Source organism: Kogia breviceps, chromosome 2, assembly GCF_026419965.1.
Source record: "Kogia breviceps isolate mKogBre1 chromosome 2, mKogBre1 haplotype 1, whole genome shotgun sequence".
Lineage (NCBI taxonomy): Eukaryota > Metazoa > Chordata > Mammalia > Artiodactyla > Physeteridae > Kogia > Kogia breviceps.
In genome coordinates, this window is record NC_081311.1 from 196,476,617 (window position 1) to 196,499,079 (window position 22,463).

General features: G+C 52.7%; 1 protein-coding gene across 3 annotated transcripts in view; it reads left to right on the plus strand.

Annotated features, from left to right (window-relative positions):
• Nucleotides 1-3,828: 3,828 nt before the first annotated feature.
• SH3BP4 (SH3 domain binding protein 4) overlaps nucleotides 3,829-22,463 on the plus strand; it is a 96,808-nt gene continuing 78,173 nt past the window's right edge. Inside the window, exon 1 of one of the 3 annotated variants that reach the window (XM_067027198.1) lies at nucleotides 3,829-4,005. The gene's annotated coding sequence lies outside the window, so the exon portion shown is untranslated. The remainder of the gene's footprint in view (nucleotides 4,006-22,463) is intronic. The other 2 variants (XM_059052589.2, XM_067027201.1) reach the window with 2 other exon arrangements.

Sequence of the window (22,463 nt, forward strand, 5' to 3'; positions counted from 1 at the left end):
GAGTTCAGGGCAGTATATATCCCTTAGGAGTTATTCTTGTTTGAGCTGCTATTTCTAGCAGTACTGTATGTACTTTGGGAAGTCCCAGGAATGAATCTTTGGTGGTGATGGTTGGTGTGGATTAAGCTCACACCACCACTGCCTTAAATAAAAGCGCTGCCATGTTGACGGCCCAAATCCACTCCAGCCTCCTCTAACTTCCTGTGCATTTCACTTTCCTACACACAGGAGACTTCCTAAAACGGCATTTTCTCCAATACACTGAATACATGCCGTTATAGAGGAGCCCACACTCCTGGAGAAATTTGGCAGGTGAAGTCATTTTGTGAAGTCTGAAGGTCACTTTCTTGGACTCTCTCATCGACACTTTTCCCTCAGGGTAATGTGGTCAGCTCTTTGGGAACTAAGGTGGCTTGCAAAAAGGTATGTCTATGTACAGCTGATATAAAACCAGGAATGAAAGAATAACTTGTAAGTATGTGTGTGTATACATGATAACAATAGCTTATATTTATAAATGCTGTATGCTCTACGCTGAGCAATCTGCACAAAATATTTCATTTAATCCTTGCAAGCACTGTGCCCAACTCAAGATGAGAAAACACCCAGCCATTAAGTGGTGGGGCTGGCATTCGACCCCAGGCAGCTTGATTTCAGTACTCTATTTGTGCGTGTGTACACTCATATATGTATATGTACACACATCCACATCACACACATGTACCATATATACATACACACATGCTAACATATATGTAAATGCTTAAGAAAAGTTTCTGGGTGGACACAATACTCTGTTAACTGTGGGAAAGGGTATGAAATTGGGGGTCGATGCCTACTTGTTACCCTACTCCTCTAATCATTTGAATCCTTTGAAACAAACATGGATTATTTCCGTACTTAAAAAACCAAGTTATCGATTTTGCTGAATGTGTCTCCACTAGAAATGCTTACTGAGTCACTGAATGTCATGTATGGCTCATGTTTTTTTCTTTTCTTTTGCCTTTGGAAGGGCAAGTAAGAAAAACTGGCAGGATGAGAAAGCATAAAGTTAACAGGGAGCAGCGTCTGGAGACCTCCTTGCCTTCCAGAACACCAAGGACAGAACAGTCCACAGACAACTTACCCCTGGCCACGGGATACTGTCTCTCCAGCTCATTCCTGCCTCAAATCCAAGAGCTTCGGCAGTAAGGGTACAAGAGAATGTGTTCATGTCTTTTTCGCAACTCTCTTTAAACATTCTGACTTCCATAAATTCATCCTCTCGAAGGAAGCCGGTTGGTTTGAAGATGCTCACGGCACCACAATACCAAGTACTGGGTTGGTACAGCTGTGGACACCACGAGACATGCTCTTTGTCCCTCAAGGTGAACGGAGCGGGCGCTTTGCTCATTTGCACTGTACCCTGCATTTCTACCGCAATTCGTTCTTTGCGCATTTTAACACCTCTTCCTCCCTCACTGATCAGCGAACTCAGCTTTTCCCAGACTGGACCTTGACTTTCTTATTTGATTGTTTTCGTGTTTTGCCCTTGCTCCCTTCCTCAGCGTGGCTGCGAGCTTTTCCATGCGTTGGGCCATTTGTGTGCTTCTGGGAATTGTCTTTTCATACCGTTTGTCCATTTTCTACTGGCCTGTCTTGTTCAGTGCTTTACAGGCGTTTTTACACAGTAAGGCTATTAGTCATTGGGAAAAGCAGTAATGATAGTAGCTAAAGCATAACAAACGCTACTCTGTGCCAGGCCCTCTGCTACGCACTTTACATGCTCCACTGAATTTGCATTCTCATTTAGGAAACTCAGTGACAGAGATTCAAGCCCAGCAGGCTGGTTCCCGTGTTAGTGCTCCAAACGTGTTCTTATACCACTAAGGACATCCTGGGCCCTCACACGCCCTAGACACCCTCCTCCTCTCTGAGGCTCTCCTACCTGTCCTTCCAGGGTGACTGCTTCCTTTTGAAATCTGCAACATATATTTTAGGACTAATTGTATCCATTTTCAGAAATTCAATTGTCCTAACACATAGATGACACCCAAATCAGAACACTAGTCTCCACCCTTCCAGATCCATGTCTCTCTCTTCCAGTGTCTCCTTCTGAAAATTCAACACGGACTTCAGGTTGCAGTGGTAGAAAACCAGATCCCTGAGGTAAAGGGAGGTCTCCAAGACCAACGGAGCTGCAAGGGCTTGGGATCCAGAAAATACTGGGTTTAAATTTAGATTCATGCCCCAGGGGATAATGACACAGTACATAAGGTCTCACTAAAGTCACCTACAAAATGGGAACAGTAATACTCTTGGCTTTGCTAGGTAATGGTGAGGAATGACTCAAGGAGTGTCTAGTTCTGGCCACGGAAGAACAAATGTTAGCGTTTCTCCCGCGAAAGACCTGTGTTTCCTTCTGGTTTCTGCGTTGCAGGGGGCTTCCAGGCCTGCAGTAGGGTAGTTGGTGGTCCCCGCCGAAGTGGTTAGAGCCCAACCTCTGGAGTGGCCTCGGGTCAAATTCTGGTTCTACCAGTTTGTTGCTGTCAGATTAATTCTCCAAGGTTCAGGCTACTCATGCGTGAAATGGACTAAGGAGGGTAGCCAAGTGTGGGATTTCTGGAGGATTAAATGTTCCAGTAAATGGAAAGTGCTTGCCACACAGGAAGTGGTGCGTTCATTCACAGAGCATTTATTGAGTATCTGCTACATGCCAGGCATGTCCTAGGCGCTGGTGACCCAGCGGTGTACCGGCCATTGAAAGTGTACATGGCTAGACGCTATGTATTCCATTTGCGATCTGCTTAGCAGGAAGTTCTTTGTAATTCTCGATGTGACTGCCCTTTTCTAGTTCTTACTTTTCAAACTTTGCGCTGGTCCGCAGTCTCGCACCTGCTTTTTTTCCACGGTCCTAGACAAGTGTGTTGTAAGAAGGATTTTGAGAATGAGGCGCCACCGTCCGCGGCCTGGTCAACGCCAGCTTGCGGATCCAAACCTCACCCAGGGGTCTCCGCTTGGGGCTCCCAGAGAAGGAGTGCGAGGATGGAGATGCCCAGGGGCTTATGAGCGCTGCCCAACAGCCACTTCTAGATTTGCTCGGTATCAAGGACCACGATCCCGGGGGCGCCCGGCCGCCTGAACCTCGCTCCCTGGCCGGCGCCTAAAGGAGGAAGAGGAGGAGACGCCGAGGCCGGATCCCCGCCGGGGCTCGGGGAGACGCGGCGCCAGACCCAGCCTGCGCGCGCTCCCCCCCTGCCCCGCCTCCCCGCGCGCCCCGGCTCGGCCACGCCTCTTCGCCCTCGCCCCGCCCCCGCGGACCACACCGCACCCCCGCCTCCCGGCCTCCGCGGCTCGCCCCTCCCCCAGCCTCCAGGCGACAAAGGCTCGGCCCCACCCCCTGCTTTTCCACCCCTCACCCCCGCCCTCCCCTCGGCAGCTTCGGATAGGCCCCGCCCCTCCACTATAGCCTCGCCCACTAATTATTCACACCCCGCCCCGCCTTTCGGCCGCCTTCTAGACCCCGCCCCCTCTGAGCTTGCCCCGCCCCCTGCTAGTCCACACTCCGCCCCTGCCTCCCAGAGGCACAGGCTAGGGCCAGTCACCTCCTTCTCCAGGTTTTCCTCCCACCTCAGTCTCCCCAGGGGGCTCGGCTCAGACTCTGCCCCCGCCGCCCAAGGGCCAGCGCCGAAGCAGGACCACGCCTCTCCCGCAGCCAGGCGTCCGAACCCCCACTCCCTGGACCCCGCCCGGGTCGGGAGACCACCCCTGCAGCCGGCTCCCTGGTCCTGGTCTCGCGCGCCCCGCCCCCGCCCCCGCGGCCCCGCCCCGGCGCGGGGACCACCCTCCGCCCGCGGAGGCGGGGGCCAAGCGCTCGGGGCACTCTCGGCTGCCCCGGCCCTTCGCCGCCGCCGCCGCCGCCGCCGCCGCGCGGTGGTTCCCGCGGATCCTCGCGCGCCGCCGGCCGGGAGAGCTCTCAGACCGCGAGGAGAGCCGCAGGAACCCGTGGGACGCAATGCGAGCCAGGTAGGCAGGCTGCACCCCGGGCCGTCCACTGCGGGCCGCTCCAGCCCCGCGCCCAGCCTCTCCCGCGGCGCCTGCTGGGGCTCGGCGGGTTTGCACGCCTCGCGGGCGCCGCTCGTTCCCCCGCCGCTTGAGTTCGGGGCTCCGGGGTGCCCGGGCGCGGCTGGCGACGGACGGCTTCGGGAAGCCTCTCGCGCCCCTCGTGCTCCTGGGGGACCCAGTCACCCCGGCGCAGGCGGGCGAGCCGGGGTTCCGGGCAAGGAGCCTCACTCATGGCCCCCGCGTGCGCCCGGGGGATCCCCTCACCTGGCCCTAGCGCTTCCCGAGGCCGGCCCTGAAGGGTGGCCCGCCTCGGCGACCGGACGCGTCCTCGGGGCGCTCGGCTCGGGGGGCTTGGGCACTCCGAGGGCTGGAGGGGCCGGGGCTTCCTCTGGCGCGGCCCTGGGGAGGAGGGAAGGGCGCGCGGTCCCGGGTTAAACTTGGTGACAATGCATATTTCAACTTTTTCGGAGACCTTTCATTTTAGGATGGAAATGAAAATCCCGATTTCTGGCTTGGCCGTCCGGGGACCGAGCTGCCGCGAGGTGACAGCGCCGGCTGCGGGCGGGTGGGGACGGCGGGCAGAGACGCACGTTGCTGAGTGGTGTTTCCCGGGAAGCCCGCTCCGCGGTGCGGATTGGTGGTCTGTGGGATCCCAGCCTTGGCGTGCGGCGGCTTCTAGCCCGGGGCCGGTCGTGCAGCCAGTGGGACCAGGCCGCGCTGGCCCTTCCCCGGGGGGTGTTGGGCGGCCGGCGGTGCCGCCAGGGGGGCGCAGCGGGACGGCGGCCGGGCTTCCTGCGTGCGGAGAGGCCCGGGGAGCCTCACCGGTCAATGAGATTTAAAAAGGGAACGCCGGGCTGGAATTTATCCGTGTTTATTCTTTCCAAGTTAGTGCAGCAGATCGGTACCGTGTGCTTTGTCAGTAGTAAGAAGTTCGCATAACTTTTGTTCCGATCACAAAAGCAATATATTCTCTGGGTAGAAATCAGAAGTATAAACAGTAAAACAAACCATCATCGATCTCACAGTTCCTACCGGCCTCAGTATTTACTCTCTTTGATATTCACATTTCACAGGCTTGCCGATCTAATCGATAAGTTTACAAGTGGAGCCTCTCTTGACTAAATGAAAGCAATCCCTTTGTGCAAGCAACTCTCCCCTTCCCACCCTTCTAAATGGGTTTGTCTCCGAGCACCAAAGTTTGGGTGTATCGGCTAGGCTCCCTTCTCAGGCTGAGTTCCCTTTCCAGTGTGGTGTGCTCCGCGCCTTCTGTAGGCTGGAGATGGAGAGAGAAGCTAGCAGTCAGCTAGACCACTGGCTCAGACTGGATTGGCTGTGGTTTTGGTTCCTTGCCTTGAAAAAATGAAGGTAATGATTCTCAGTCTGCTGCTCAGGGCACCATAAAAATTAACGGGTGGTTTGCAAAGCGTTCTGACACCCTTGAGTGGACAGTGGCTGTACTTTGCGGGGCTGGGGGGTGTCCCTTGCTTTCGTCATCAAATAAAACAGTCTATCTCCTACTTGGCCATCCTGACCAGGAAACGGGCGCCAGGAGTGGCTGGTGGGGTCTGGAGAAGGTTCCTGTTTCCCTGCTCAGTACAGAGTCGGCCCAGGCTAAGCCCCTCAGAAAAGCGTGGCGGGGGGGGGGGGGCTTGGAAGGAGACAGAACTCCCCGATCCACCTTCCCTGTCTGCTTTCTGCACGTGGGCAGATGTGGAGAGTGTAAGGGGCTTTGACGTTAAAACGGGACCCAGGATTCACAGGCCTGATGCCGGCCCATCCCAGAATGCCAAGGCCTGCTGATCCAAGAGGGAACAGTTAGTTGTGGGAGAAGGGCTCAGGCTGTGAACAGCCCTGGCTTCCTAGGCATTTGTTTTATGGCTCTCTTGTTTACGAAATGAACAATGACTAGCTCAGATCTGCGGTGCCTGAGAAGCTTCTGTGAGCTTTAATTTTTTTCCTGTCGTCCCAAGCCGCTGGCATCGTGCTTTACGGGGCTTTTTAAACAATTGGGAGAAACTCATATCATTTGTTAACGTCTGATACCGAAAGCCGGAGGTGCCACACAGGTTTGCCTTTTGTTCCCCTTGCAAAGCAGCGTGATGGAAGCTCCTCTTTCTTTAGCAGGGCTCCAGGGCTCCAGTTTGTCATTTGATAGTTTCATTTTTTTTAAATTGTCGCTCCCACCAGCACTCTCTTCTGCTTAATGTCTAGTAGCTGACCACAGCCCAGACGCAGGGGGGACCCAGAAAGTGGTCTGGACAAGTTGCTGATAAGTGTCCTTCCGGGGCTCGTCGGCTCTTAGTACTGTGCCCCGAATTTTTTCCGCGTAGAGAGGAACGGGGGAGTCTTCCTGGATTTTCTTCTCTGCTGCTGTTTGCTAACTGGATTTGTGGTTACCCGGCAGCCTGGAATTGTTTTCCTGCCAGCTGCTTCAGCAGACCTTTTTCTTATTCTAATGGTTCCAGTGTGAGGACAAGATTTGCTGACATAAATGGGGTTTGCACCCCGGGTTCTGGGAGGCCGCTCCTGAGTTTAAATCCCTGGCACTCAGGCCTGTGAAGTGTGGGAGGGTGTGTGCGTTACCTTCTTCCCGGGGAGGAGGCCAGCTGGCTTCCCTCAGCTTCTTAAGGGGAGCCCTTGGCCCAAACAAGGTTAGGAGTTAAGCACTGTGTTGGGCCCTGGCTGACCTCACCCCCGGCTCGGGGCAAACCTCCATGGCTCCGTGTTTGAGGAACCACAGCCGTGTGCCTGTCGGATACTCAACTGAGGAGAAGCCGTTGTTCAGCCAGTGGGCCTTGCTCCATCCACGTGGGTTTCCCTTAGCTTTGTTATTTTCAAAATCGACACCCGTGGCCACATTGCAGTTTTTCTTCTGAGAATTGGATTCAGGCCCCTGGGATATTTCCTAAGGCCCTGGAGATGGGCACTGAGGACTTCTTTGCCCTGAGGTCACTGCCTGATAACCAGGAACTGGGAAGGGTCACCGTGACTGCGTGGCCCAGAGGGGAGCCCGGGGCCATCCAGTGTTGCACTCAGCTTCCAGCGAGCTGGGTCTCCTGCCTCCCCAGCTGTTTGCACAATAGAAGCCCCATGTTCTCCCATTGCACCCTGGAAAGTAACAAAAAAACAGTTCAGCCGGCCCTCACACACAAGGGAACCATCCAGCTACTTACTCAGGGTTTTCCGGGGAGCCCCAGCCTGCTTCTCCGTGGGCCCCGAGGGCATCGTGTGTTATTGGACCGCATGTCTGATGCCGTGAGCATCAGCGTCCCCGGGGAAAGGATGTCGCAATGTTCAGCCTTTAGAAGGCAAGAGAACGCCGAAGGTATTTTAGAAACAGGGTGTGTGATGTGTTTCTAGGAAGGGTGAAATTCCTTATCGTGCCTCACTGCTTCCCATCCACCAGGTGTAGAAACTAGCTTCCCAAACCTTCAGTAAGGAAATATGGACTTGTGGGAGTAGTAGAATGGTGTCCTGAGTTCAACTAATTTAAGTCGAGATTTGGGGTGTTTTGGTTGTTTTTTGTTTTTGCGGTACGCGGGCCTCTCACTGTTGTGGCCTCTCCCGTTGCGGAGCACAGGCTCAGCGGCCATGGCTCACGGGCTCAGCCGCTCCGCGGCACGTGGGATCCTCCCGGACCAGGGCACGAACCCGTGTCCCCTGCATCGGCAGGCGGACTCTCAACCACTGTGTCACCAGGGGAGCCCTCGGGGTGTTTTCTAACGGGCATGGCTTGCTGAGGGTTTGTGATAGACCAGGTCCGGTGTGCACACTTTTATCCTCGCAAAAACAGCGAGGGGTTCCATTTTACAGGGAAGCTAGAATTGAAGTAGTTGCTCCAATCTAATGGTCCCAGTAAGTGCTTGATTTGAACCTGGACCTGCCTGGGCCCAGAGCTCTTCATCACAGCTCCCAGTGTGCCGGAACGAAAGAAACAGGTCACAGCTTCGGGAGCGTGAAGACGCATGCATGGAGATAGCAGAGTGCCTGCTTCCCTTACACAGTGACCGAAAAAAGGTGATGAAATCTTTAAAACCCTGGGACTCTTTGTCCTAAATGGGAAGCAACCTGTTTGCAGCATTGCTTCCCAGGAGCCGTGCCCTTGTGCCCAGTCTGCAAGGTAAAGTTTGATGTATTTTGGAAGCTTGCGATTTTGGAGGTGGGACAACTCAGAATCTGCTCTGAAGTCTGTCCTTGTACCATGAAAAGAGGGTATTCGGAGCAGATGAGGTCACTAGAATAAGATTAAGATTATGGGAAGGCTGTTAAGTAAATGTTAAGATAAGGGTCCACCTTCCACTTTACAGTTAAACAAAGGATATATAATGAGATTATTCTTATCTGCTCCATCAAAGCTCGGTCTTCGGGGAACTCTTAGAGCTGATGCCTGGTAGCCCAACTCTTCTGAACAAATGGAAAAGAATCCTCTCCGTGAAAGGACTTTTGTGGTTCCATATTCTTACTAAATCTCCCTCTCATCTCTCTCCCCTTCCCTGTTCTCCCAGTCTGCTTCACTGAGGAAAACCCTGCCCTATTCTTATGAAACAGGGAAGCCTCCTAAGCTCTGTAGGCCTGGAAGGAATTCACATGTTCCCTTTCCTGGCTTTTTCCACGTTGCAGGTCCCTGAGCCCGAAGTGTGCTGGTCAACCTGCTTCCAGGAAAAATACAAAGTGTCTTGATGGTAGCGTTTGTCAACTGCCCTGGTGTAAATCCTCCCATCATGGCTGATTTCAAGCTGCCAGTTGGGTCTGGCAATATTACTAAGTATTTGACAATCTGTGTAGCCAATTAGAGGGGGCTGCAGCTTGCCTTTCATTGCACTGAGCTCACCAGCACAGCCCCCCTTGTAGAATGGATGAAATGGTTGCCTGGCTTCTGCTGGGACCACGGCTGCCCAGGAGCTGTATGTACTGAGAGGATTTGGATGTCATCGAGTAGCCTAGTTTGGTCAGCAAGAGTAGAGTGCTTCAAAACGCAGACTCCCGGGCTTCCCTGGTGGTGCAGTGGCTGAGAGTCCGCCTGCCGATGCAGGGGACGTGGGTTCATGCCCCGGTCCGGGAGGATCCCACGTGCCGCGGAGTGGCTGGGCCCGTGAGCCGTGGCCGCTGCGCCTGCGCGTCCGGAGCCTGTGCTCCGCAACGGGAGAGGCCATGACAGTGAGAGACCCGCGTACCATAAAAAAAACAACAAACAAACAAACAAAAACCTCAGACTCCTGCATTAAAATCTCCTGGGGGATTTTAAAAGCTGCCCAGTGGAATCGGCAGGCATTCTGTGTGTATCCAGCGTTGAACTCCACTGATGCAGGGAATTTGTGTAACAAGAAAATTAGAGGTGTGGTGTGGGATTAGGCATGGCAGACCCTGTATTGGAGGCCAAGGAGTTGAATGTTTTCCGTGTGGGGTGAGGGAAGGTTTTCCAGCAGAAGCCTCGCAGTGGAGGAAGGGCCCACATGTTCCCAGTTGCCAGTCTGACCCCAGTGGTCCTCCGCGGGGGCGGATGAGATTGTTTTGCCGTGGCTGCTCCTGCTGGTCCGGAACAGAGATGGGTCTTCGCGGAGGGAGGGGTCAGGATGAAGTGAGAGATCGCTCCTTGGGGGAGACGGACGGCTCCTTGGGTGGGTTTGGTGAGCTGACCTTGGATGTTGCAGCAGAGAGCCGGCGTCTAGAGGAGCTTCCCAGGACCATCCAAGTGAAGAAAGGAGAAACTCAATGGCTGAGGGCTCTTTAAGAGTCTAAGCTTGGCTGCTCACGTAAGCTGATTACTTTTTCTCTGTCATAATTAGCAGTCCAATTATTTTAAATGTAAGAGCTTCCTTGAGAGGCAGCAAGCACATGGGAAAGGAAGGGAGTGTCACGGAACTTCTGAGCCAGGCTTGTGAGCAGGAAGGGGCCAGCCAGGCCCTCAGATGCAGACTTAAGGAGGAATCACCCTTGGGTTGTACACACACAGGGTCCGCCCTGCTGGTCAGGGGTCGCCCGTGTGAGAGAGGGCTGGCTCGGGCCTCACTTCCTTAGAGTCGAACCCGTGATGGTGGAAGAGCTCACTGCAGCCTCGAGTGTGGAGTGGGCCTGGGCGCATGCCTCTTCGTCACCCCATTGAAGGTGGGGTGGGAAGGCCAGGGGGGCAGAGGAAAGTAGCCGCTGGAGGTGGGAGAATGTGTACCGTGTGTCCCTGAAGCCGAGGAGAAGGTTGGGGTGGAGGAAGGGGATTGGGCGCCCTGTGCAAACAGGACAGTTCGGGGTTATGAGTCATCAGAGAATCAACACCCGGAAGTCTAGGGGCCCCTGGGTTTGGCTTGTTAGAACCATGTGACTGTGGTAGTGGGGAAGCTTCTAGAAAACCAAGGACAAGGGGCGTAGGCCGCTGAGTTAGTGACAAAAGAAAAAGGACTGTCTTTTGAGGATATCAAGGCGGAAAGGACCCAGAGTTGCGTCAGAGGGCCTGGGATGCTCTCGGCTGCGGAGGCCTGGTCGGGGGCTGACGGGGTGCTAGGAACAGCACGGAGCGATGGAGGGTCCAGTGAGGGGGTGTGAGCGGCCCCATGGACTGTGAGGGAAAGAGGTGGGTGTGAGTGGTTGTCCTCAGGAGGAACTGGTTAGAAGACTCCCTCGCCCCCGTGCCTTTTCACCAGCCTTTTTTGGGGGTTGGCTGGGGGCCTCATTTGCCCCTAAGTCCCAGCTCCCTGAGGCTCCTCATGGAAGCCTTTCCTGACTGCCCAGGCCAGGAGCTGACCGCTGCTTCCTCACCAGGCCGTTGTCCCCCTAGGCGGGGCTCTGCTAGGCATGGGGGGGCTGCATCTTTATCTCTGCATCCTTGCTGCACAGACAGCACATTCCGTGAACGAAGAGGGACCAGCCAGGATGAAGACCGAGGGGGGTGCCTTACCAAGTAACCGCACAGCAGCAACGCTGAGAGTCTTCTTATAGACATCTTCACGGCTAAAAATTACGCTGGGGCTTCCCTGGTGGCGCAGTGGTTGAGAGTCCGCCTGCCGATGCAGGGGACGCGGGTTCGTGCCCCGGTCCGGGAAGATCCCACGTGCCGCGGAGCGGCTGGGCCCGTGAGCCACGGCCGCTGAGCCTGCGCGTCCGGAGCCTGTGCTCCGCAACGGGAGAGCCCACAACAGTGAGAGGCCCGCGTACCGCAAAAAAAAAATAAAATAAAAAAATAAAAATTACACTGGAGGATAGAAGTAATTTCTATGAATAACGATCAGCTGACTTGTAAACGCTGTCCAGTGGCCCCCTCGCATCTCTGCCCCTTACCGTTTTATTAAGTCCGGCTTCCCGCCTTTGTTTACCCGTTCATGTTGTTGACCTTTTGGAAAGGATTTTAATTTTTATAGCTTTCGGATACAGAGAAATACAGCTCTTCCTCAACTTAGGATGGGGTTGTGTCCCGATAAATCCATCGTACGCTGAAAATATCATCAGTTGAAAGCGCATTTGATTACAGCTGAACTACCCAACGTCGTAGTTTAGCCTTCTCTAACTTAAACATTCTCCAGAAGCTTAGAGTAGCCGACAGTCGGGCCGAATCATCGAACACAAAGCCTGTTTGGTAACTGAGTTTTGAATATCTCATGTAATTGATGGAATATTGTACTGAAAGTGAAAAACAGAACGAGTGTCTGAGTGCAGAATAGTCTTAAGTGTGTCCATTCCTGATCCTGGTGATCACTCCGTGCCCTGCGCAGCATCATGGGAAAGCATCAAACCCACATACACGAGCTCCGGAAAAGAGCAAAATTCAGAATTCGAAGTACTATTTCTACTGAATGCATATTGCTTTCACACCCTCGTAAAGTCCAGAGATGTAAGTCAGGGACCATCTGTAAATGGAATATCTGAAAAATGCTGCAGGTACCTTTAAGCGTTTCAAAATTATCCTAAGAGTCATCGTTTTGACAAGTGGTATCAAATATTTGTGTATGTTCCTTACAGAAGTAGAAAATAAAGGTCCGTGTTTGAATTTAACTGGGGATAATGGTTGGAGCTCTGGTGTATTGATAGCACATATAAGTAATGCATGTAAAGGGGTGGACCAGGGCCTGTGATCCAGGGCCACTCAGCAGCCGGTGGTGGCGGTAGTGATGGCGTAAAAGCAGTCGCCTACTATGGTGTGGTCCCTCCCCATCACCCCGTCCCAAATATCCTCTTGCAGAAGTTGTGGGTTTTTCCGTAACTTCAGAAATCGGTGTTTACGACATTTTTCGGAGGACAGCTCTATTCTGGTTTGGTGCCGGTTAGCAGCCATTGGGCTGTTTCGGCTTTATGTGGTGGATTAGGAAACCAAAATTTCAAATTTTGGTCACATTTCAGGCCCATGTTGGAGTCTTCTGTAAATGGCTCTTTCTTTTCCGTCAACCAAATATGAAGCAACACGATCTGCGCAACTGAAAATCGTTATAGGTGATTCAAGAATTAAGTGACTAACCATCCAACACCATTTTTTGTACCCAAGGCATCGTCAGGGAACAGAAATAGCTGAAATAAGTTTTCACGGACTGGAAGGTGACAAGCGAGGAGAGGGGTGGAGTCAGCAAGTGGCACCCCAGTCCGAGACCTGACATCCAGAGTGGCCCTGGCTGGTAGGCTGCGGGGACCAGCAGCCAGTGGCTGGAGGCCTCTGTGCCTCTTTGCAAGAAGGCCTTACCTGCCCTAGCTACCTTGGGGGGTGGGGGAGGGAGGTGAAGCATCTTGTGTCCAACATACCTCCTTTCTAGATTATATGAATTGTTATGGGAAGAGGGAAAGAGTTTGTTGTGATTTTTTATTCTTTTCTTAAAAAAACCCTGTCTGCTTAAGTCCCCACCCCCCGCAGTTACTCAAGTAATCGTATGTTCATCTGAGAAACCTTAGAAAATATGCAAAAGCAGAAAAAAGTTTCATCAGTGGAATTCTTCCACTCATGGTAACTGCTCTGGGCATTTTTGTGTCTTTCAGGTATTTTCACATGTAAATCTAGACTCTTCCAAACAAAAGAGGATGGTGGAGTGGGAACTTGTTTTTAGTTCACTAGGTACCTGATGTGTAGTAATCCTTTAGTCAGTCATTCATTGTTGAATGAACATTATGCTTTTTATTGAAAATTGTTGACATAGCTCCAGATCAGTAAGTACAGGTTTGCATCCTGTACTTTGCGTCACATTTGTTCGGGGATGCACCTTCTTTTTTTTTTTTTTTTTTTTTTTTTGCGGTACCCGGGCCTCTCACTGTTGTGGCCTCTCCCATTGCGGAGCACAGGCTCCGGACGCGCAGGCTCAGCGGCCACGGCTCACGGGCCCAGCCGCTCCGCGGCACGTGGGATCTTCCCGGACCGGGGCACGAACCCGCGTCCCCTGCATCGGCAGGCGGACTCCCAACCACTGCGCCACCAGGGAAGCCCCAATGCACCCTCTTTAACAAGTCCACATTCATGGACAGTTTCCAGTGACTTTGAAATTATAAACAGCACTGCAGTGAACATCTTTCAATACATGTAAGTTTCTTCTTCCAATGAGTTTTCTTCTTTTATCCTTAAAATGTATAAAGAACTTTGAACTATATTAACGGTTGGGTGAACCGTATAATTGCTGCTCAGAAAAGCATGTCCAAAGGGAGTGATATTCAGGAAAGTTTCTCTATGTGTTGAATAAGACTTGGTGAACTTTGAGACCAGTCTCAGCCTTGCTGGGACTCCTTTGGGGGGAATTGATTTCTGATCATCAAGAGTGCTGATGTTCTCTGCATTGTGTGAGCTTTGCGGGCAGGGGTTGGAAGTGCACATCTTAATTTTAGGGAGCGGGCTTCCCTGGTGGCGCAGTGGTTGAGAGTCCGCCTGCCGATGCAGGGGACGCGGGTTCGTGCCCCGGTCCGGGAAGATCCCACGTGCCGCGGAGCGGCTGGGCCCGTGAGCCGTGGCCGCTGAGCCTGCGCGTCCGGAGCCTGTGCTCCGCAACGGGAGAGGCCACAACAGTGAGAGGCCCGCGTACCGCAAAAAAAAAAAAAAAAAAAAAAAATTTTAGGGAGCGCACAAACATGCCAGTTTCAGAAACAGTAACAGGTGGGGGAAACCGTGTGTCCTGAAACCTAGGAGGTGTTTCTGGTGGACGTCTTCAGGGCTCACTCCTTCCCAGAAGGGGACGAGTCTGATTTCCAGGCACTCAGCTTCAAGAACTGTCACTTCAAGCCCCCCAGGGTCCTGTCACTATGGGCGTTGAGTGATTCGTGGAGCTGCGTCCCTTGATGAGCTGCTGCAGTTTGATCTGGTACACGGTGATGGCACAGACTTCCTTTTTGAGACCTTTGGGTTCATTAAGAGGAGAAGGTACTTCATACCTTCCACTGATGGTGAGGCCTAATTTTGATTTCTAGCTGTGGTCTGGTGTCACAGGACTCCTTCGTTCTGGCAGGAGAGGGAAGCTGAGTTATGGGCGGAATATTTGTTGGCCTGTGTCCTGAGTGTGGTTTTGCAGAGGGCCTGGCTGCCTCCTCTGTCTTGGCTCCGAGGTATCCGTTGAGTCATTGTCCACTAATGTTAGATGAGACGGCACTTTTCGGGCTGTCCTTTTGTGCTGGCTGTTTGTTCTGGGTACCAGGTCCACCTCGTGGAGTTTTGGGGGGCTTGAGAGCCGGGCCCTCTTGTAACTCTCTGGGACGTTGCCCTAGCCCCTCCCCCCCTTGTTAGCTCGCGTTTGACTTGAACTCATTCATTCCCTCCCTCACGCCGAATCCACTGTGTGCCAGATGGGGGGTGGGGGATAGGGGGGATGGAGAGACCACCAGGGATAGCCTCTGTGCAGGGAATCAGCCACCAGTGCCCCAGGAGAGGAGGTCAAGGTTCCCTGGGTGTGCTGGGGTTCGGGACTGGAGGCTATTATTGGGTGGTGCCCACAGCGGGGGGACTTGGGGGCAGCGGGCGATTGTGAGTGCCAGGAACCGACAGGGGTGCCGGCTTTCTGCGAGCACCTGGTGGGGATGCGAGAGGCAGGTGGCAGGTGTGGCTGGAAGGGCGGGTCCTGCTGGGCTTCGGTCAGCTTTGAACTTTTATCTCAGGCCACCAGGAAGACGATCACACGTGTGAGCCTGACTTGCAAGGGGCCCGGGAGGTGGGCTGATAACCGTGCCTCCCTCTCACAGCCCTGATGCCCCGCAGCTGCCTTGGGTTCCCCTCCCGGGGACCCTGGCGCCCCGCTCTGCGACCCACACGGGGCACCTCTCCCTCCTGACCTGTTGTGAGAGTCTCATAGAATCATCCGATTGATTAAATGACCACCCTGTTCAGTTTTAAGGGTCACACTTCTTTCCCAAAATGACACTTAGAAACTGAGCCAACTGTCGGGTCGTGAAAAGAGTCCCAGCGTCTTATATTCCAGAAAGGAAAAGGTACTGATGAAGATGTGGAGATTTTCCAGATAAAACGACATCAGAGGGACCCAGTGAGACAGATCAGAGCACCTTGCCCTGGTCAGTTGAGTCCCTGGCAGCCTCTGAGCGTGGCTGCCCCCCCAGGACACGGCTCGGGAGCACAGGCAGGGCGAGTCCTGGTTTTCCTTGTCAGGTTGCAAACCTCACCAGGCCGGGCAGTCATTCCCCCTCCTGACATCCCCCTTCTCTACCCCACTTGAGGTGGTTGCTTTGCTGGCCTTCTGGAGGATTTCTGTGTTTAACCCACATTAACCTGGCGAATCCGGTGTCTACTTCTGGGGGAAAACTTCAGTCCAGCCTCTCCTGCTCCAGTCAGACAACCAGCTGTCCTCAACTTGCTCTGGGTAACACCGTGACTTTATCAAGGTTAAAAGGGACAGAACTGGAAGCTGGAAAATGATGTCATAAACAGTGCTTTTTTTGTCATTAGTGAAACTGTCAAGAAGTTGGCTGCTTGCTAAATTGAGGGTCATTATTATTCTGGAAAGAAGCGGGGTTATTTTGATGAGCAGGAAAATGGAAAGAATAGCAGCGATTCCCTTGGGGTCCGGTGCTGGCAGCCTGAGAGTAACAGGTGAGTAAGGCATTCAGGACAAAGTGCCGATTTACGGCTCAGCAGATGATTGTAAATTAGGCATTAAGGGGAGAACTTGAGCGTGCGTGACTTTGAATATGTCAGCTTGTTTGTGGCTGTCCTTTGCCTTCAGGTTCTACTGCTGGGAATTGCAGATAGGCAGCTCTGTAGAGCTTGCACACAGGGCTGGAAGGGAGTGAACAGAAATGGTTTGGGTGTGAAAATTGGTGGGCAGGTCTGGGGCTGTCATCTCCCGCCCAACCGCAACCCCCTCCGTTGTCTTTAACAAAACAAAGTAAACTGTAAATTTAACATGTTTTGGGGAGAAAGAGGAGAAATGGCGGCTAATGTTTGTAAAACCCCTACAGGCAGGTCAGTATACCAGGTCCTCTCACTTATACGTGAGATCCTCCCAAAACGCAGAGGGGTAGGTGGCATTGTTCACATCTTACCGATGAGAAAACTGTGAAAACAAGGGGATAGTTACTGTGTCCAGGGACACAGCGAGTATCGGAATATATACTTTTATGTGGTCTTTATGCCTGGATATTAACCAAGGGGGTTATTTACCCAAAACATGAATGCCCGGCCTTAGGTGCAGCTGTCCCACTGTGGATACGTGGACTATTGGAGGGGGAGGGTTAAGTGCATTGAAAATGACACAAAACCAGACGTTGCCCTGGAGGGTCTTGATTCACGAGCACCTGTCCAATCACTTCTCGCCCCTGTGAGCCCGTCTTAGACACCGGCAGCTTGTTTTCAGTGTTACATCGACTCTTTCTCACATCCTGCATTTGAGGGTGCCTGTGCCTTGACCCTCTTATCTTCCTTTGAATTACAAGGATACTCAGAAACTTCGGAAATAGTTCTTTTCATTGGTGGCAGATAGCGCCCGTTTCAAACTAATGTAAACATTGCCGGTCTGTGGAGAAAGCATACATGCTCTCCTTAACGAAGCTAACATTATCCTTGATAATAGGAGTAGTAAAGGGCTTCCCTGGTGGCGCAGTGGTTGAGAATCCGCCTGCCGATGCAGGGGACGCGGGTTCGTGCCCCGGTCCGGGAAGATCCCACGTGCCGCGGAGCAGCTGGGCCCGTGAGCCATGGCCGCTGAGCCTGCGCGTCCGGAGCCTGTGCTCCGCAACGGGAGAGGCCACAACAGTGAGAAGCCCGGGTACCAAAAAAAAAAAAAAAAAAAAAAAAGGAGTAGTAAAAAAATATATGTAATCCCACTTTGCTAACAAACTGTGTTTACGTATTCCCCTCTACTTTGGGTCCTTGTCTGGCGTTCTTGCATAGCACCTTTACGCTGTGCTCATAATGATGGTAATAATTAGGACCCCAGTAGCATAGCCGTACGCCAGCCAACGTCTTCAGCATTTTACCTCTAAACTATTCATCTTTCCATCCTGTGATGGGAGGGACTCTTAGCGTGTCTGGATCACAGGGAAGCTAGGGTGCCAAAGGGGAAGGGACTTGTCTGACCCATGAGTGCAGAAGCCAGGATTTGGGTCTGAGCCATCAACTTTTACCTGTTCTGCCCTGCACCAGCGGCCAGGTCTCCCTCAGGCAGGGAAATCCTGGGGCCAACAAGGTGCTTATGGGAACCAGGCCGGGGGTAGGGTGGGGGGACGGGTCAGGGAGCATGAGGTCTCAGGTGAGATGAGGGTGGGCAGGTAACAACAGCCAGGTGGCTCGTCTGACGGGGATGATTCCCGACCCCCAGCCGGAGGCTTGAGCACAGGAGAGAGACCTTAATGCTGGGGGGTGGGGGTGGGGGAGCTGGGCAGGAAGGGGGGGGTCTTAATCTCCCCCCCACCCCCACTGCGCTGTCAAACTTGGCACACATGTGAGCCCTCCTGCTGTGGCCCAGTCCTCTCCTGCCTCCTTCAAAGCTGTCGTTTATCTAGATCTGCACCCATCAGGCCCTGTGCCAGACACTCGGTCAAGGTGTCTTCATGACTGTGCGTGGTAAATGTTTTAGAGGTAAATCTTTGTACCTAAAGAGCTTGTACTCAAGTAACTCTGTTTTATGGTGCTTTTCTTTCTTTTTTTTTTTTTTTTGTGGTACGCAGGCCTCTCACTGCTGTGGCCCCTCCCATTGTGGAGCACAGGCTCCGGACGCGCAGGCTCAGTAGCCATGGCTCACGGGCCCAGCCATTCCACGGCACGTGGGAATCTTCCCGGACCGGGGCACGAACCTGCGTCCCCTGCATCGGCAGGCGGACCCTCAACCACTGCGCCACCAGGGAAGGCCCTATGGTGCTTTTCTGATTAGCCATGACATGTTCAACTAAGAATTAGCGCAGTATGGGAAGCTTCCTACTTACCGTCATGGTGCCTCCGGTTTTCCTGCCTGCCAGCCATGGAGGAGCCCCACTGGACTTGCCTCCATCAAGCGAGGGCGGCCATCTGGTCCTCTGGGACCCATCGATCCACGGCTGATGGGATGAAAGGTGGGCTTTGGTCCACCAAGGGATCTGGGACCCCGGTTACCTTGGTGACCACAGTGATGACTGATGAAAGGTTCCAGATCTTGCCTCTTTGGCCCCTCGAACTCATGGGGGAATATTTGGAAGTAGCAACATCGGTGGGCCGTGGGGTGGGTGGGTTTACAGTGGTGTTTCCATGATGGGGTGCTCTGGAGAGGCACCCGAGTGCCTGGCGCCAGGTGGATCCCAATGCCGTCCAAGGCATCTCTCGTTTTTATTTTAATATCCTCTTTAACCCAAGAGTCATTTGTTTAAGTATTTAACTTTTTTCCTTGTCTCTTTTCCCCTTTTTCCTCCCTCTTACTTTCTAGTTAACTTCTGGTTCGGCTGCATTGGGGCCAGGGGCTGTCCCATACAGTTTTCTAGCTTGGAGAGTCTTTTGGGTTTCCAGAATGCTTCTGAGTGTTTGCGAATGTTCCCTGAATACTCGCACGGCCTTTGCATTTTCTCCAGGACGTGGAGGTGGAGGTGGATGTGGATCATTTAAATTATGCTCGTTGATTATGTTATGTTTCACGTTGTAACCAGACGATGCTCTGCCCGCTGCGCTGTCAGATTCTAGGGTCGGGCTCCTGTTTCCCGACGTGACTGTGGTTTTGTCAAGTTCTCTGGATCAACTCTAGCAGCTTCTCCTTCGTACATGTTAGTTGTTCTTTCAGCATAATTGGGTCTTTTGATCGCTTCACCATTTTGTCAATCAAAAAATGCTCATGTGTGTGTATTCAGTGTGTGTGGCCTGAATTTTACCTTTTCCGACACTGCTTTACTGTCACCCCTTCTGGGTCATTTTCGGGTGGGTTTCAGCAGAGAGGAGTGCTTCTACTCACTGGGTTGGAGCCCCTTCCTGGATGATTCGTGTTTGGTGTAGTAGCTCACACGCTTGGTTCCACTGCTGCCCTGTTCCTTGAAGGGCTTGCTTCTCGGGTCCTCTTGCTGACTGTGGTTTGGAAGGTAGACCCGTGGCCGGTGGCTTAGTTACTACCTTCATTGAAAAGGAGAAATTCCTGCTGTAAGTGCTTGGTGCGTGTTGAGAGCTGTGTCAGGACTCGGGTCGGCTGCTCCCGGGACAACGCGAGCGTTTCAGCCAGGCTTCCTGCCCCAGGTCCCCTCTTCCCAGGGCCCACAGGCGCCGTTTTCCTCCTGTGATGTTGCATCGGTGGTGCCGCCGAGTTGGCTCTCAGTTGGGGTTTGCAAGTCTTGAGTGTGGTTGGATTTTGCGTGTGTAACACTTGGATCTGGGAATGACTGAGGTGCAGTCAGAGTCTGGCCTGTAGACTTACGGGGACCCCTCCCCAGCGCTCGGTCCCTTCTCTGTGTCTGGGAGGTTGTGTGTTGTCACGTGGACTGTGGGTTTCGGTGGGACCCCGTGGTCACATGCACGGAGGGCTGGCCTCAGTTGTGCCTCGTGTGGCTCTGTGACCTGCCTTTGGAGGCCGACCCCCTCCTGTTCTTGCTGCTCCTTCCTTGGTTCCCTCAGCAGACACGCCTGGCGGCTTCAGGCTTCAGCGTGCTGGACACGGTTCCGCCATGACCTTTGCCCTTTGCCAAGAACTGAGAACACAAGCCGATCGTGTTTCTTCCTGACCTGCACACTCTGAGGCCTTCCTGGTTTCACAGAGTAAGCCTGACCTTTTCAGCACGGCATTGGGTCTGGCAGGCCGGCCTTCGAGCTTTCTGTCTGGCCTGCCCGTCTCTGCAGCTGCCGCTGGTCCCTGAGATGCCACAGTGGTCCCCAACTTGATGCGCGTGGACCTTCCTCCTCAGGCCTTCAGGCTGAATGTCTCTCTCTCTCTCTCTCTCTCTCTGTGTCTCTCACTCACTGTAACCCCTGATGTCTTCCTGTTTTAGCTCCAGCTACGCTGGTCACAACAGTTGCAATCACTGGTATTGAGGACTGGCCTGGATGCCATGCTTCCTTTGCTCCTGAACTCAAGGAGGGTCTTGGTGAATCTCTGTACCTCAGCTGGGCTTCTCTCGTTCTCCAAGCACATTCACCGGTGACGGTTGCTCAGGTCCCTCCCTTAGAGTCAGTTGGCCTTGGGCTGGGCCCCTTGCATCCTTCGTTTTAAAAGCATCCTGGGTGACTCTGTGCCCAGCTTAGAGTGACCCCCATTGGAACCCATGTCTTGGATGGTATCATTCCTTAGATGACGGTTTTTCAAAAATAGCGCTGTGCTTATTAAATTGTTTTATTGTAAGAGTAGAGCGCTTTTGTAACAATGCCAAATATTACCGACACCTGGCAAGTGAAAAGTGAGTCACTCGACCCCCCTGGAGCAGGCTGTGTCTCAGCTTTTAACAACCTTCCCGGGGCTAAATCCATTGTGTTGTGGATTCTTCTGCGGGACCCGTATCGCTCAGGTTTCCGAGTCTGTATTCCCAAGTGGGGTTTAGGTATAGTTTCCTTTTTTGTTTGTTAGCTTTAGGGATTAGGATCGCTTTTTGCCTCCTAAAGCGACTGGCAAGGAGACTTTTAAAAATTTATTTTATTTAATTTATTTTTTTTGCGGTACGCGGGCCTCTCACTGTTGTGGCCTCTCCCTGTTGCGGCCTCTCACTGTTGTGGCCTCTCCCGTTGCGGAGCACAGGCTCCCGATGCACGGGCTCAGTGGCCACGGCTCACGGGCCCAGCCGCTCCGCGGCACGTGGGATCTTCCCGGACCGGGGCACGAACCCGCGTCCCCTGCATCAGCAGGCGGACTCTCAACCACTGCGCCCCCAGGGAAGCCCCGAGACTTTTTTTTTAAACTGCTTTAGACCTATCTTGTGGGGCACCAGGCCCCAGTGGAAAGGAGTTAGATGTGTGTTGCTGCACGCCGTTGCCAAACTCAAATTCCAGAAACTACGTGAAGAAAACAAAATAGGCTACTGTACAGGACCTCCCTCTCTTTTTAAAAATTTTATTTATTTTGAATTGTGGCTTAAAAAAAAAACCTAGTAAAAAATTTACCATCTTAACGAGTGTACAGTTGAGTATTGTCAATATAGTATTCACGTGGTGGTCCAACAGGTCTTTACAACTGTTTCCTCTTGGAAAACTGAAACTTACCCATTAAACTTTTCCCCATTTCCCCCTCTCCCCTAGCACCACCTGATAACTAACCACCGTTCTACTTTCTGTTTCTGTGAATTGGACTCTTTTACACAGCCCAGATAAGTGGAATCATATAGTATTTGTCTTTTTGTGACTGGTGTTTATTTCACTTATGATGTCCTCAAGGTTCATCCAGATGGTAGCACACGACAACTGCCTTCCTTCTTAAGGCTGAAAGGTATTCTGTTATATGGCGAGACCACAATTGGTTTATCCATCCCTCTGTTCTTGGACATTTGTTTTGTACCTCTTGGCCATTGTGAAAGATGCTGCTATGAAGGTGGGTGGGCAAATATCTCTTTGAGATGCTGCTTTCACTTCCTTTGGGTAGATACCCAGAGAGGAGGTTACTTTATCATAGGACAGTTTTATGTTTAACTTTTGGAGGATCCTCCATAGCGTTTTCCACGGCCGTTGTACCAGTTTATATTCCCACCAAGGCCGCACAAGGGTTCCAGTTTTGACGTTCTCATCCACGCTTGTCAGTTTCTGGGTTTTTTGCCCGTAACCAGCCTAAGGGGTGTGAGGTGACAGCCCATGGTTTTGATTTGCGTTCCCTAAAGATTAGTGATACTGCTCATCTCTTCATACGCTTATTAGCTTAGCCTGCCCTTTTTAAACAGTATTTAGTTAGATTTTCTTGAAAGTGTTTTTGAGGAGCCTTTTTCTTTATAGGTACTTGTGGTAAAAATGAAAACTCGAGTGAACGGATGTAGATTTTGAGGGATTCTCCCACGTACATGTGCTGGGGGCGCTTATTTCTGAATAGACGATTTAGAAGGAGGAGTTCCTTGTGAAAAGTGAGCGCACCCCCTCTCCCACCCGCCTCTTCCCCGCCTTCATCCCA